Raw genomic sequence first — 14,991 nt, forward strand, 5'->3', positions numbered from 1 at the left:
TTCAATATTACATTTTTTAAATACATATCTTGACTACTATATGTTGACAAATTACACTATATTATATTATACTTATAATATACAGGTTTATTTTATCATGCAATGCATATTTAAAAAAATATTATTAATTATATAACATTACATTTATAAACCCGTGTAATACACGAGATTGTAACCTAGTTTTATATAATAAAAACTATTTAGAGGCAGTTTCTAGCAATTGATCTCTTCATCCCCCAATTCTAACTCCATTTTTGGTTACACCCTATTCTGGTTCATACGAATTACACAATACACACATACTAGGTTCTATTTTTCAATCTGAGTTGTATTAGGCGACAAGGGCCGGTGCGTGATAGCACCGTTATACACAAAAGTCCACGTGTTATACCCACCGCCGCTCCAAAAGTCCACGCGTTATATCACCACGAAATCAGATTTCGTTATTTTCTTCATGGCCCATGATGGTTTTTTTGTGAGGGTAATTGTTGGTTGGGGGGAAATTATTGGGTGTGGTGGTGAGTGATGACCATTGCCACCAAAAAAGGTTGTGAGTGATGGAAAAATGGTTGATGACATGGCGGAACTTGATTGGGTGCTTGTGAGTGATAGAACCACCCCCTCCCCCCTTTGGTTTGATATTTAGAGAGAACTACCAAAATTATTTGATCTAAAAGTGAACACACACCTCTTGAAACAACCATTACGTTCTAATTTCTCCAACAAAAAATTTAAATAATATACTGAAGGTAATCACGTACCAGAAAATTTTGGGGGACTAAACACTCATGGATCATGCCAACGGCCCCGAACAAATAAAGACCGAAACTAATTTTGCATTAGGGATAAGCATGGTACCAAACCGGTATCGAAAGTACCGGTACCGAAAAATGAGGAAAACGGGTACCGGTATCGAAGCGGTACCAGAAAATGAAATAAATGGGTACTTGTACCGAATATAACCGGTACCCAGTACCAAATGCTTATCCCTATTTTCTACCAAGAATTTAAGAGTCTTTTTAAAGATATTAATCGCTTCTAGCCCTAATCAACTCCTATTAACTAGCTATACATAGACCTTCCAAGAATTGAACTTTTCACCTTAAGATGTTCTTTGAGGACATGTGATCATTAATTAAGAGTTAAGTTCCCGTGAAAATAAAATAAACGTACGAATTGAAAGAAAAGTAAAAAAGGTGGCGGTGTCATTTTGGTAATTATCATCAGCTTCAAAATTACTCTAGTAGAGTAATTTTGAGCTTCTGTAGAGTAATTTTGTAAATGTTCATGTAGAGTAATTTTGGTCGTGTAGGGTAATTATCAAAGTTTTAGGGTAATTATTAAAATTACACTAACCCCCCCCCCCCAAAAAAAAAAAAAAAAAAAAAAAAAAAAAAAACCTAAACTACCCCCTACCCCCCAAAAACCTAAAAAAACCTAAACCATTGTAAATGTTCATGTAGAGTAATTTTGGTCGTGTAGGGTAATTATCAAAATTACACTAACCATAAAAAAAACAAAAAAAAAACTAAGCCCCCTAACTAAAAGCTAAAAACTAAACCATATAACTAAATACTAACAAAATTACTCTACAAAACATTTTGCAAAATTACTCTACTAGAGTAATTTGATAATTACTCTACATTTCCCAAAATTACTCTACAGATGCTCAAAATTACTCAAAAGACACTTTTTGCTTTTTCCCCAGTAATTTTGAAGTTGCTGATAATTACCAAAATGACATCGCCACTTTTTGCTTTTTCCCTTAATGCGTACGGTTCGTACGTTAATATTATTTTTATTTGATCCTTTACCCATTAATTAATTAATTAATATCTCTCTCTCCATCACATGAATGGCTCCCAAAAAGTGATTGGAATTTAGTGTGTTCACATTGTAGGTTGCACTTTGCACCCTTTCTCAATCCTAAATTTCAAGACCCATCCGTAAGTCTCATCTCAAATTCGAAACACGTCCCGCACATTGCCAGTTACCTCACTCATCCATCTCGCATGTTCCTCTTTCTCTTTAAACTCCGTAACTTCACCCATTTTACGTTCTTAACCTGCAAACATATAAATTCTCGCAATAAAACATTTCTAAACATATATCATATAAAACCACACAAAATATGTAAGATACGCACTTAAACTACTCACGAGCCGTGCTCGAGCTTGAGCTCAAGCTCTCATAAGTTAAACGAGCAGAGCTCAGCTCGGTCCTTTTACACCCTAGCTATAAAGATCTGTGTAACTTGCAAGTCAAGAAAACATTATATGAGTATACCTTTCGCGGTTTTTTATCAGCTGAGGAGTGCTTAGATGAAACAAACAAACAGCAGACTTTTCAGTTTCTTTCTCTTTTATCTTTTCACCTTTGTTAACTTTACCTCCAGCAACAACTTCTTCAACTGTTTTAGTTCTCTGAAACAGCTCTCCAAGTGAGGTTCTATGCTCCTTTTTCTCTCTTAGCCGTCACTGTTTCCGACAGTTCAATTACCGAACCAAACAGATAATCTTTAAGCGGACAAACAACCGCTGCATTCTCCTTTCCTTCGGGTTCTAAAACCTTCTCTAATTCATCATTAATGAGCTTCAGTTCATTCTCCCTTGCTTCAGGTTCTAGGACCACCATATCGTTCTCAATGTAGGTGGCAAACGTCGGTGTTTTTGGTTCGTTAGTGACGGTTTCTGCAGCTAGAGTTCCTATTGTAAGGAACCCGTGAAAAAGTTCAGAGAAAACAGCAGCTGATTCTTCTTCTTCTGCTGCTGCTGCTATTTGTTTTGCAGTCTCTATGCATGTGAATGATTTACGAAACTGCCCTTCTCGTTGCGGTTTACTTGAAGTCTTTGCGTAAAAGTTCGATTTGGGATAGTATTATAAGTCGTGATCGAGTGATGGTTGTCCTGGAAGACATGAACAGGAGTTTCCTGCTCATCGGTTATAGAATACCATCACGTTAAGTTAAGGAAATAGGCAATAGACGGGGGGTAACGGGTTGGGTTGATTGAGGCAGAAGTGGTTGCAATGACAGGCGCTCTTTTCGGAAGTAAAGAAAAGGCATCCGGAGGGAAAATATGTGGCAATATGACTTCTGGAGGAACAGAGAGTATATTAATGGCTGTCAAATCGTCACGTGATTATATGAGGGCGAAAAAGAATATTACATGTCCGGAAATGTGGGTTTGATTTTTTTTTGTCGTAAGATTACTTTTAAGGTGGCAATATGGGTGGGCGGGTTAGTCATTTGGAATAATACAAACGGTTTTAAGTTTTACTGAGCCGGTCAAATGGGTTTGGGCTGACCTTTGACCCTTTTTGCCCGAATTTTGTTTATTGTGAATAATTAAATTTGATGCATTAGATACGATAAAATCATATTATTAAAATAGTCAGATAATTACTTTTAACTGAAACATTTTAGGTCAAAGTGGGTGGGTTGGGTAACGGGTCAAAATGGCTTCGGGTCAAATTGGTGGTTTTAATTTGCTGGTGAAACGGTTCAGGTGGGGTTGGGACAACCGTCGACCTATCAATCATTTTTTTCGTTTTTTATGTTTTGTAAATAACTAATGCATTACATATGATCTTAATTCACATGGTTGGGTTGGTTAACCAGTCAAAAGTGACCCAACTTAAAATGGAAAATTTTAACATGCGGGTCAACCGACCAACACACTTTTGCAAATCTTATAGACTTTTGTAAGTAATTGATGTGTTGAAAAGGATTACAGTAAATAATTCAGGACACTGTAAGCATTTTGATACACGTAGAGACTTTTGACCTGTTAAACCTGTTTGACCCGATATCACTTATCAGTAAATAATTAATTGACTCTTTTTCATATAATTCAGTTGAACTTTCCACCTCTAACCTATAAAGTTTTTTTCCTCTCTTTCTGAGTGCAGGATAATACCTGAATCTGCACACTCAGCTTATGACAAAGCTTGTCAATATTTCAAAATCAAATTGTGGCGTGTTCCCGTGAATAAGGAATTTCAAGCAGATGTTAAAGCTATCAAGAAATATATCAACAAAACACCATAATGGTACGTGGTTGTTGAACTGGTACACTGATTGTCATCTTTTCAGTCTTATTTAATATGCCTAAATCATAACAACTCAACATTTTAATCGCAAATCAGATTGTTGGATCGGTTCCTGGTTTTCCACATGGAATCATTGACCCAATAGAGGTAAGGTGTATGATCTAGCAAAGTTTATCAGTCACTAACTTGTTAAATAATTTGTTTGCCGGTAATGATTTGTGGGTTATATACTTATATCTTGCAGGAGCTCGGTGAATTAGCAGTTAGTTACGGGATTTGTCTGCATGTAGACCTTTGTCTTGGTGGTTTTGTGTTGCCTTTTGCACGCAAACTCGGGTGTGATTATCTTAGTGTTTTGTTCATTACTATTGTTGCTTATATTATATAACCAATATGCACTAATGCCAAAATATAATAAATTATATGATTTAATTTATTATTTTGCAGGTACCCAATTCCACCATTTGATTTTACAGTTCAATGAGTGACCTCTATATCAGCAGATGTTCATAAGTATGGGTTGGCACCCAAAGGGACTAGTATAGTTTTATACAGAAATCATGATATTCGGAAGGTAACTAGTCTCTATTAAGTCACTGAAATTATATGACGTCACTAGGTCTCACGAAGATTAAACCCAGTTTATGTTGATAAACAAGAAGAGACAGATTTGATGGTGTCCTATGGAATTAAACCATTAACCTGATAGCCCCCTTCGGTTTACCCCCACACATCACCAGCTGACTTTGCGTTCTTACTAAGCGCGAATATGGCCGTGCGCTATAAATCCTTTTCATGACCCTTTAGAAGATAAACCACTAATCTTCACTCGAGGCGGCACCACCCCTAGATCATATAGGCGAAGTTTTACATCATCCACGTTGCTTGGATGCCTCCAAAACTTTGTTAAGAGCATAAGCTCACCCTTGTTCTCTGCAACGACAGACTATCATACCTCCCATGGATCTATCAAATTTGATAGTACCTTCTATCGTTAAGTGACTTCGTTTTTACCCATTAAACTTGAGAAATAGGAGCACTAAGTTCAAGTTGGGTTTCCATCATTTACGATTCTATTGTGGTTTTAGACCCATGTCTCTCGGGGTATTCACAACCAAATCCCTCGTCAGAGGTTTAGTAAACGGATCTGCCAAGTTCTTACTTGTCTTGACATAGATAACCTTGATGGTACCACTTTCAAGCAGTTGTCTCACATAATTGTGCCGAAGACCTATGTGTCTTGACCTCCCATTATACACTGAGTTGTATACTTTAGATAGTGTGGCCTCACTATCACAATACATGGGAATAGACGGCATTGGAACATCCCACAGACGGATGTCAATAAGTAGATCTCTAATCCACCCCGCTTCCTTACCAGCCGCAGCTAACGCTATGAACTCAGCTTCCATAGTTAAGTGGGCAATACACGTCTGTTTCTTGCTCGCCCAAGAAATTGCTCCTCCTGCTAGAGTGTAAATCCACCCACTTGTAGATTTTGAATCATTGGTGCGATCAATCCAGCTTGCATCAGAATAACCTTCAAGTATTCTGGAAGAAGACGTGTATGTCAGTTCTAAGTTACTGGTCCATTTCAGGTATCCTAGTACTCTACCCACTGCCTTCCAGTGTTCTGTCCCTGGATTAATAGTATACTGACTCAGTTTGCTTACAGCAAAAGCAATGTCAGGACGAGTGCAATGCGTTGCATACATCATACTTCCAATAGCACTCGCATACTCCAATTGAGCCACTGCTCTTCCAGAGTTCACTTTAAGTTTCGCACTTGGATCAAATGGGGTATTAAACTCTTTAATATTTAAGTGTTGAAACTTAGTCAGAATTTTCTCTATGTAATGAGATTGACTTAGAGAAATCTGACTTCCAGTTCTCTTCACCTTGATCCCAAGAATGGTATCAACTTCTCCTAGATCTTTCATCTTAAAGTTCGAGGACAAATATTTCTTAGTTTCAGAAATACCTTCAACGTGAGTGCTAATTATCAACATATCATCAACACAAAGACAAATCACGACTGTATAACCGGGTTCGCATTTAGGAGCTTGCTTCAAACCATATAGAGACTTAATAAGTCTACACACTTTGTTCTCTTTCCCCGGTATCACAAACCCTTCTGGTTGCTCCAAATAAATCTCCTCATTTAGATACCCATTTAAAAATGCTGTCTTTACATCCATTTGATAGATGTACAGCCCTTTCAAAGCAAACACCGCTATTAGAGTTCTAATAGAACTAATTCTAGCCACAGGTGCATAGGTATCAAAATAGTTGATCCTTTCTCTCTGCCTATACCCTTTAGCAACTAATCTCGCTTTATAGGCAGAGATAGATCCATCTGGATGATACTTCTTTTTGAAAATCCATTTGGATCAAATAGGTTTATTTCCCTTGGATAGATCAGCTAACTCCCAAGTTCCATTTCCTATAATGGAATCCATTTCATCATTGACTGCCTCCTTCCACAAAGGAGCATCTCTTGATGGCATTGTTTCACTGAAAGTTTTAGGATCATAATCCAAATTTACAGCGAAAATGACCTCTCTCGTCACTTTCTTTTGAGTTCCCTCAACCAGGTAAGAAAAGAAATCATCTCCATAACTTTTCTCTTTTCTAACTCTAGTACTTTTCCTTGGTTCTTCAACTATTAGTGAGGGTTGTTTTTTCAGAAGTACTAGAAGTTGTGGTGCCATTTGAGTTTTCATCATCTCTAGAAAACTTGTTCTCAAAGAATTCCACATCTCTTGATTCTACAACTATACTTGATTCGTCATCCAACAATCGGTAAGATTTACTATGCGAAGCATATCCAATGAATACACTCTTGAAAGCTCGTTTTCCCAGTTTGAGTGTCTTTGGATCAGGTACGCGATAGTAGGCAAGACACCCCCAAACCCTCAAATGCTCTAGGTTTGGTTTTCTTCCTTTCCACAACTCATATGGGCTCGTAGGTATCACACGACTAGTGATCCTATTGTGAACATAACATGCGGTTAACACAGCTTCCCCCCACATATTACGAGGTAGACCCGATTGATTTAACATACAGTTAGCCATCTCTACCAAGGTTCGGTTCTTTTTCTCAGCCAAACCATTTTGTTGGGGAGTATACGGTGCAGTTCTCTCATGTATGATGCCTCCTCTTCGCAGAATGCATCAAACTTTCGGTTAAAGTATTCTCCGCCTCTGTCCGAGCGAATAATTTTAATGCGTTTCTCTTTTTGTTTTTCAACCTTAGCCTTATATATTTTAAATGCCTCAAAAGCTTCGTCTTTTGAATGCAACAAATAAACATATAAGTATCGGCTCGCGTCATCGCAGAAAGTGATAAAATATCTCTTACCCCCACAAGTAAGAACTCCATTCAGTTCACAAATATCTGAATGAATTAGTTCTAGTAGTGATGTATTGCGTTTATGGACACTTGGAAAAGGTTTCTTTGTGAATTTTGATTTCACACAAGTTTCGCATTTTTCAAAGTCTTTATCTTTTAATTTTAATAAACCTTTAGTTTGCATTTTTTCAATGTTTTTAATATTTGTAGAGAGTTGCCGGGGTTTAAGTATCGCCATGACTTTGTGCGAGACGCGTTAATGGATATTCTCAGACGAGCAGGGATCTCGGCGAAGAAAGAGGCACCGGTTAATTTTCTTACAGACCCGTCGGAGGGGAGATCCACCCTACGCCCAGCTGACGTGCTAGTTTTTGGTTCGGAGGGCGGGAAACATGCTTGTGTCGATCTCACAGGTGTATCCCCACTAGCCGAGTTCCAGGAAAATGGGTTTGTGGCGGGGCAAGCGGTACTGAAAGCAGAGTCAAAGAAGGTGGAAAATCACGCGAAAGCTTGTGAGGATAATCAGCATGCCTTTGTCCCCCTGGCGTTTGACACGTTCGGCTCCTTGGCGCCGGAGGCAGTTCGGTTCTTGTCTAAAGTGCAGCGTGTGGTCCATAGCAACTTTTCGACCCCTCAGGGGCAGAGCTTTGTTTTTAGTAGATTGGGTTTTTATATTCAGAAAGGGATGGCGGCGCAGTTTGTTGCTCGTCTACCTGCTATCCTTATCTAATTTGCCCTGATGTTTGGAATGAAATAAAAATAGGCTGGTTTATATAAAAAAAAATATTTGTATGAGCTAAACGTTTATGCCATAAAGAAATTGAACAAGCGATATAATCAGAAGACATAATTTCATTCAATTCAAAACAAATTGCATTACATTCACCAATACTAGTACTATCACTACCACCACTATCACTATCACTTTCATTCCCAAACCCATCAATCACAAAAACGCCCCCTTCATCCGAATCTTCTTCTTCATCAATCCCATCTTCAGCTAAGTCAAGACGATACATTCCACCCGTGTTCTTTGCTTGACCCACATAGATGTCATTTAGAGAAAACTTCACACGAAGATTCTTGGCCCAAAACCGAACACTCCTTCCTCGGCCCAAACGTATGCTGCTGGATATTCTCCCACTGATATAGCACAAGCACTTTACAACTTGGCTCTCCATAACAACGACTCTTCATGGACCATGGACACCGGCGCGTCAGGTACAATGTCTCCTCAATCTGATAAGTTTCAGTCTCTTTTTAATTCTGGCATTATTCGCAACATTATTGTTGGCAACGGCACAACCATTCCGGTACTCGGACAAGGCAACATAACCCTCCCCCCACCTTTCCCACCCTTTAAATTAAATAACGTCTTATACGCACCTAATCTCGTTAAAAATCTTATTTCTGTACGTCGTTTCACTACTGATAACCAATTATCTGTTGAATTTGACCCTTATGGTTTTACTGTGAAGGACCTCAAGACCAAGAAACCTATCCTACGGTGCAATAGCTCGGGGGACCTTTACACTCTCAACCCGTCCAACATCACCAACCTCACCACTGCATCCACTTTTGCAGCTATCTCTCAAGACATCTGGCATCAACGGCTCGGTCATCCTGGCCCAGCTATTTTACAAACTTTAAAAACTTCATCTTCAATTTCTTGTGGTTCTTTAAACAATAAAGTGTGTCGTGCTTGTATTTTTGGGAAACATACTAGACTTCCTATTGTTGCTTCTAATACAAGTACTCGTTTGCCTTTTGATATAATCCACAGTGATGTTTGGACCTCTCCCATTATTTCTAATGGGGGACACCGGTACTATGTCTTATTTTTAGACGATTACACCAACTTTCTATGGACCTACCCTATAGCCAATAAATCTGATGTATATGCAATGTTCACTAAATTCACCACTTTCGTTCACACCCAATTTGGTACCAAAATTAAACAATTTCAATGTGACAACGGACGTGAATATGCCAATAACCAATTTCATACGTTTTGCACCACCCATGGCATGCACTTCCGTTTCTCTTGCCCACATACCTCTTCCCAAAATGGTAAAGCCGAACGCAAAATACGCACTATCAATAATTTAATGCGTACCATTGTGGCCCACTCGTCAACCCCAAACACTTATTGGCATCACGCCCTTGAAACCGCAACATATTTATTAAATATCATTCCTAACAAAACACTTGACTTTCAAACCCCCACCCAACGCCTATACAAGTGCTTGCCCTCTTACGACCACTTACGTGTGTTTGGGTGTATTTGCTATCCCCTTATACCTCATACGACCATACACAAACTTGCCTACCGTTCCTACCCATGCGTATTTCTTGGCTATCCTTCGAACCATAGAGGGTACAAATGCCTTGACCTCAAGACCCGAACCATAACCATCAACCGCCATGTCCTTTTCGACGAGACCATCTTTCCATTTTCCAAACCACATAAACACCCATCTCATTCCTACCAATTCCTTGACACCCCTATACACCCTTACCTTCGCCAACCTACCCACCTAACCGACCCACCTGCTACACCTCCAACCGCCCCCCTGGCCTACACACCAGACCCACCCACCCCTACAGCCCACTCGCATCCGCCCACACCCATCTCTACGGCCCAATCTCCCCCTTCTCCCCTTCCGGCCCAACCCCAACACTTTACTCCTACGGCCCACACCAACCCCTCACATACTACCTCCCATCAGGCCCAACCTAACTCCTCGGCCCACTCACTGGCCGATACCTCACCTCCCAGCCCACTGCCTTCACCTACCAGCCCATGCCCTAGCCCAATCTCGGACCCAACACCACCTGTTCCACCTCAACGAACCATCCACACCCGTGCCATGTCGGGTATTTCCAAACCCAAACATATCTTCAATCTCTCCTCAACCCACATTGCCCCTATACCAAAAACTCCCAATGTTGCCTTATCTACACCGGAATGGTTCAATGCCATGCAGACCGAATTTAATGCTTTAATTAAAAATAAGACTTGGGAACTTGTCCCGAGACATCCTGACATGCATATTATTCGTAGCATGTGGCTTTTTCGTCATAAATACAGGTCCGATGGCACATTAGATCGATATAAGGCACGGCTTGTGTGTGACGGTCGAAATCAGGAAGTGGGGGTTGATTGCGGGGAAACTTTCAGTCCGGTTGTTAAACCGGCCACCATTCGGACAGTATTAACATTGGCACTGTCACAGTCTTGGCCCATTCATCAATACGCGTTTCTTCATGGAAATCTTACGGAGACTGTATATATGTATCAACCTATGGGCTTTCGCCATCGCGACTATCCAGACCACGTGTGTCGTCTCAAAAAGTCTCTCTACGGGCTCAAACAGGCACCCAGGGCATGGTACCAAAGGTTTACGGATTTTGTCACTTCAATGGGCTTTGTGCAAAGTCGATGTGACAACTCTCTTTTCACATATCATTACGGGGGTGATATTGCGTATTTACTGATCTATGTCGATGATATTATACTCACCACTTCTACCGACTCGCTACGGGTGAAACTAATGGGCAGCCTCGCGGCTGAATTCGCCATGAAAGATCTTGGACCTCTTAGCTACTTCTTGGGTATTACGGTCTCTCGAACCGGTCAGACTATGTTTCTTTCACAAAAATCTTATGCCTTGGATATTGTTCAGCGTGCGGGTATGTCTTCATGCAATCCGGTCAGTACACCGGTCGATACAAAGCCCAAGCTTGCCGCCACATCTAGTACCCCATTTGACGATCCCACGTTATACCGAAGCCTTGCGGGTGCTCTGCAATACCTCACGTTTACTCGGCCCGATATTAGTTATGCGGTTCAACAAATATGCATTCACATGCATCATCCGAGCATTGAACATTGGCAGGCATTGAAACGCATTATTCGTTATATTCAAGGCACGGCAGCCTATGGGCTCACTTTATCATCGTGTTCGGATATCTCTCTCCGGGCCTATACCGACGCTGATTGGGCCGGGTGTCCCGACACCCGTCGCTCCACCTCGGGATATTGCGTTTACATGGGACAAAATCTTCTATCTTGGTCCTCTAAGCGGCAATCGACCATCTACGTGTCACATTGAAATTATAAGTAGATAGGTTGAATTTTCCAATCTACGTGTGAGCTTGATGCATGAAATTATGAGATATATGTGTATTTAAAGTGCGTTTAATGTTAATACTAAAGTTACCGAGTGGTCTGGTGGTCTATATGTATCTCCAACAATTGCTGGTAGCCGACATGGAAACATGATTGCAGGAGCTTGGGCAGCTATGATTTCATTAGGGCAAGAAGGTTGCGTATTTAAAATTTGATTTTATAATTTCTGGCCCTTTTTTGTCACATTTTTATAGTTAAAATGATCATTATTTTGTATGTTTTAAAGGTTACCTTGAGCACACAAGAGAGATAATGGAAGCATCAAAGAGGATACAACAAGGGTATGCATCTCTCTCTGTCTCTTTTTTTAATTCTAAGGTGGAAATTACTTATATGCCCTTTTTTTGAATGTTTTGTAGAGTGAAAGAGATCCCCGAATTGTTTATCGTTGGAAGGCCAGATATGACAATTGTGGCGTTTGGCTCTAATGTAACTGACATATTTGAAGTGAATGACATATTGTCCTCTAAAGGCTGGCATTTAAGTCCTTTGCAGAGACCCAACAGGTATATGATCATAATAATTTTATTTCGTGTAATAATAATCGGGAAATGACATTTCGAACGTATTGTTCATATTTCAGCATTCATATCTGTGTGACCCTTCAACATGTGCCTGTTGTTGATGAATTCCTCAACGATTTAAAGGATTCAGTGCAAACTGTAAGTCTCCAAATTTTCTTGTTTAGATAACTTTTCATTTATTTGGATTAGGATCATATACAAAGTGGATATTACTTGAGAAGGGTACTAAGTGCTTTTGGACCGTTGATTACACTATTTCAATGGTTAAGATTGAGTGGCAAGATCGTAATTAACAATGAAGGTTAATGTTGATTTTTTGGCTTAAATCTTGCTTCAACGTTTTTCTTTTAAAAACTCAAATAAGTTATAGAGTTAACTTTTGTTTTGTTCCTTGTGGTTTGGTCATTTTAAAGATTTTGCTCCTATAGTTTAAAAATAGTCATTTTCCTCCCTGATCTTTCGATTTTGTCGCCAGTTTGCTCTTTGGCTCTAACTCAGTTAAAGCGTTCAATTAAAAGTAGAGGTATTTCAGTAGTTTACTCCCTGGCTCTAACTCAACTAAAACGTTTAGTTAAAAGTCGCGGTAGTCGTGGTCGGCATGTGGTAGTTGCAGGTGGTGGTGGATGGTTGTGGATGGGGGTGGCCGGTAGAAAGAGTGGTTGGAAAGATGGGGGATAGAAAAAAATTACTTATATACATGTAAATAAACAAGTTATAGATTTATTTAGGTGAAAAGACTTATTTGCCCTTGCTTTTATCTATAAAATTACCAAAATACCCTTCTAGTTAATGGGTTTTTTGGATGGAATTAGAGGTGGGGAGCAAAATGACGATAAGTTTGAAAAATCAGGGAGGAAAATGGCTATTTTTAAACTATGGGGCAAAACCGTTAAAATGACCAAATCACAGGGAACAAAATGGAAGTTAAGTCTAAGTTATATATACTTTATTATTTTTTATATTATAAAAAAGTATAGCATAACATTGAGGATTGATATCTTTGTTTTGAATATAGTATTGGTATATTATTTGTAAAGATGTTGATGCACTATTAATTATAACGTACGTCTAAACTAGTTACAACAATGCTTTTAACATACAACGGTTCGTTCAAGTTGTCCTGGCCTGACACATGAAGGAACCGTGTGATTACAATTGTGTGTCCTAACCATTACAACGTCACGTCTAAAACCACCTTTAATTTAACTGAAGCATCTACCCATCACACACAAAAATCACTTTGTACAAGAACCGGCTTCTATATATATTTCACCTTGCCGATAAATTGTTCGTTATATTTTTAGGTGAAAAAGAATCCCGGGCCAATAAGCGGAGGACTTGCGCCGATATATGGTGCAGCCGGGAAGATTCCGGATAGAGGTATGGTTAATGAATTACTGGTAGACTACATGGATAATGCATGCTAATATGATTCTTGGGGTGTTTGGATCCACTTATCTGTCAAAAGCTTTCCAAGGAAAAGATAGTGGAAATTGTGTGTTGATGATATGTAAACTGTTTTATACAAGTTTGTAGATGTATATGTTAAAGTAATTCAAATACCATCTTTTTTTAACCCTGAATTTGCAAGTGCTGGTTGAATTGAAAATCTTGTTTTTTGACCATGGAAAGATTAGTTGGCTAAAAATGGAATTGGTCAACGATAATGATGGCAACGACAACGATAATGATGGTAATGGTAAGCCAACGAGTTCTAGATCAATTCGTTCGGGAGGAATTAACCCATGACCTTCCAATGTGGAGGTTATGGGTTGGAGTTCTACTTGGTGCACTTTGTTTCATGTGAGCCATGGGTTTTACCACTATGGGCCATGACGGTGTGTTGGTGCACTTGTGTCTGTACTTTGTCTGTATTCGGTCTGTATGTAAACGATGTCCTAAGTTAGTCTGTAAGTTGACAAAGTCAACTATCCTCCTAGTTTGACTTGGCCAATAAGTTGTAATATGTTTGTCTGTATCGAAGGATAGCCTCGAAGGATACTGTTGATCCTTCGAGGTGCTCGAAAGATATGCTTCGAATGATTAGACCTCGAAAGGTGATCTTTCGAGGTCCCTGCTGATCCTTCGAGTGACTTGTCCTCGATAGATGATCCTTCGGACCATCTATCGGATCCTTCGGGATAGACAACATGAGCTGGGTATAAATACCCATGCAGTGTGTTGAGTGTAGATAGATGCACACAGACAAGAGACTAGAGAGCTTGAGAGCATTCTGTCCGAAACACACACACACATAGTGAGAGTTTGCAAACTGATTTGTAAACATTGTGCTTGTAACTGGAACCTTCATACGTATTAATACAGTGGTGTTAATCGGTGAACTCTTGTGTGTTTGTTTCTCTACTTGCTTCATCCCGGTTTGCTTACTAGCTTGGATTCCGCACTCGCTAGTAGGTTTGTATAACAAGGTTTAGGTTCGTCATCCTCCGCGAAAAGGGACCTACAATTGGTATCAGAGCTTTGGCTCTTTACCTTGTTTAAAACCGGGTTTGTTCGAGTTCTTGGTGTGTTTGGACACTAGGTTTAGCACCCGTTTTGGTGGTTTTTCTTGCTTTTCTAAACTGAAAAACGGCTTCTAAACCTTTCGGGAGTGTTCAAGGTCGGTTTGGGTAACATAAAATTTGTTTTTGTGAAACTTTGTGTTTTCCGGCCATTTTTCCGGTCATATCTCCGGTGACTGGTTTGGATAAGGTTGTGTCCATTTTGGGTAAACTTTTCAAAGTTGTTGAAAAGTTGTGTCTGCACATACCTTCTGCCGAAAGTTGTGCACCAACCCATCACCTTTTTCACCTACCAGTCAACTTTGTGTCAGTAGTGTCAGAAGTTTCCGAAAGATATCCTTCGACCTCGAC

The 14,991-nt window shown here is 39.7% G+C and overlaps 2 pseudogenes; one reads left to right on the forward strand and one right to left on the reverse strand.

Moving 5' to 3' along the window:
* Positions 1 to 1,999: 1,999 nt before the first annotated feature.
* Positions 2,000 to 2,922, reverse strand: LOC118481327 (annotated as a pseudogene).
* A 72-nt stretch (positions 2,923 to 2,994) lies between these two features.
* LOC110869425 lies at positions 2,995 to 13,701 on the forward strand (annotated as a pseudogene).
* The last annotated feature ends 1,290 nt before the right edge of the window (positions 13,702 to 14,991 follow it).

The sequence above is a fragment of the Helianthus annuus genome, chromosome 8, assembly GCF_002127325.2.
Source record: "Helianthus annuus cultivar XRQ/B chromosome 8, HanXRQr2.0-SUNRISE, whole genome shotgun sequence".
In the NCBI taxonomy this organism is placed as follows: domain Eukaryota; kingdom Viridiplantae; phylum Streptophyta; class Magnoliopsida; order Asterales; family Asteraceae; genus Helianthus; species Helianthus annuus.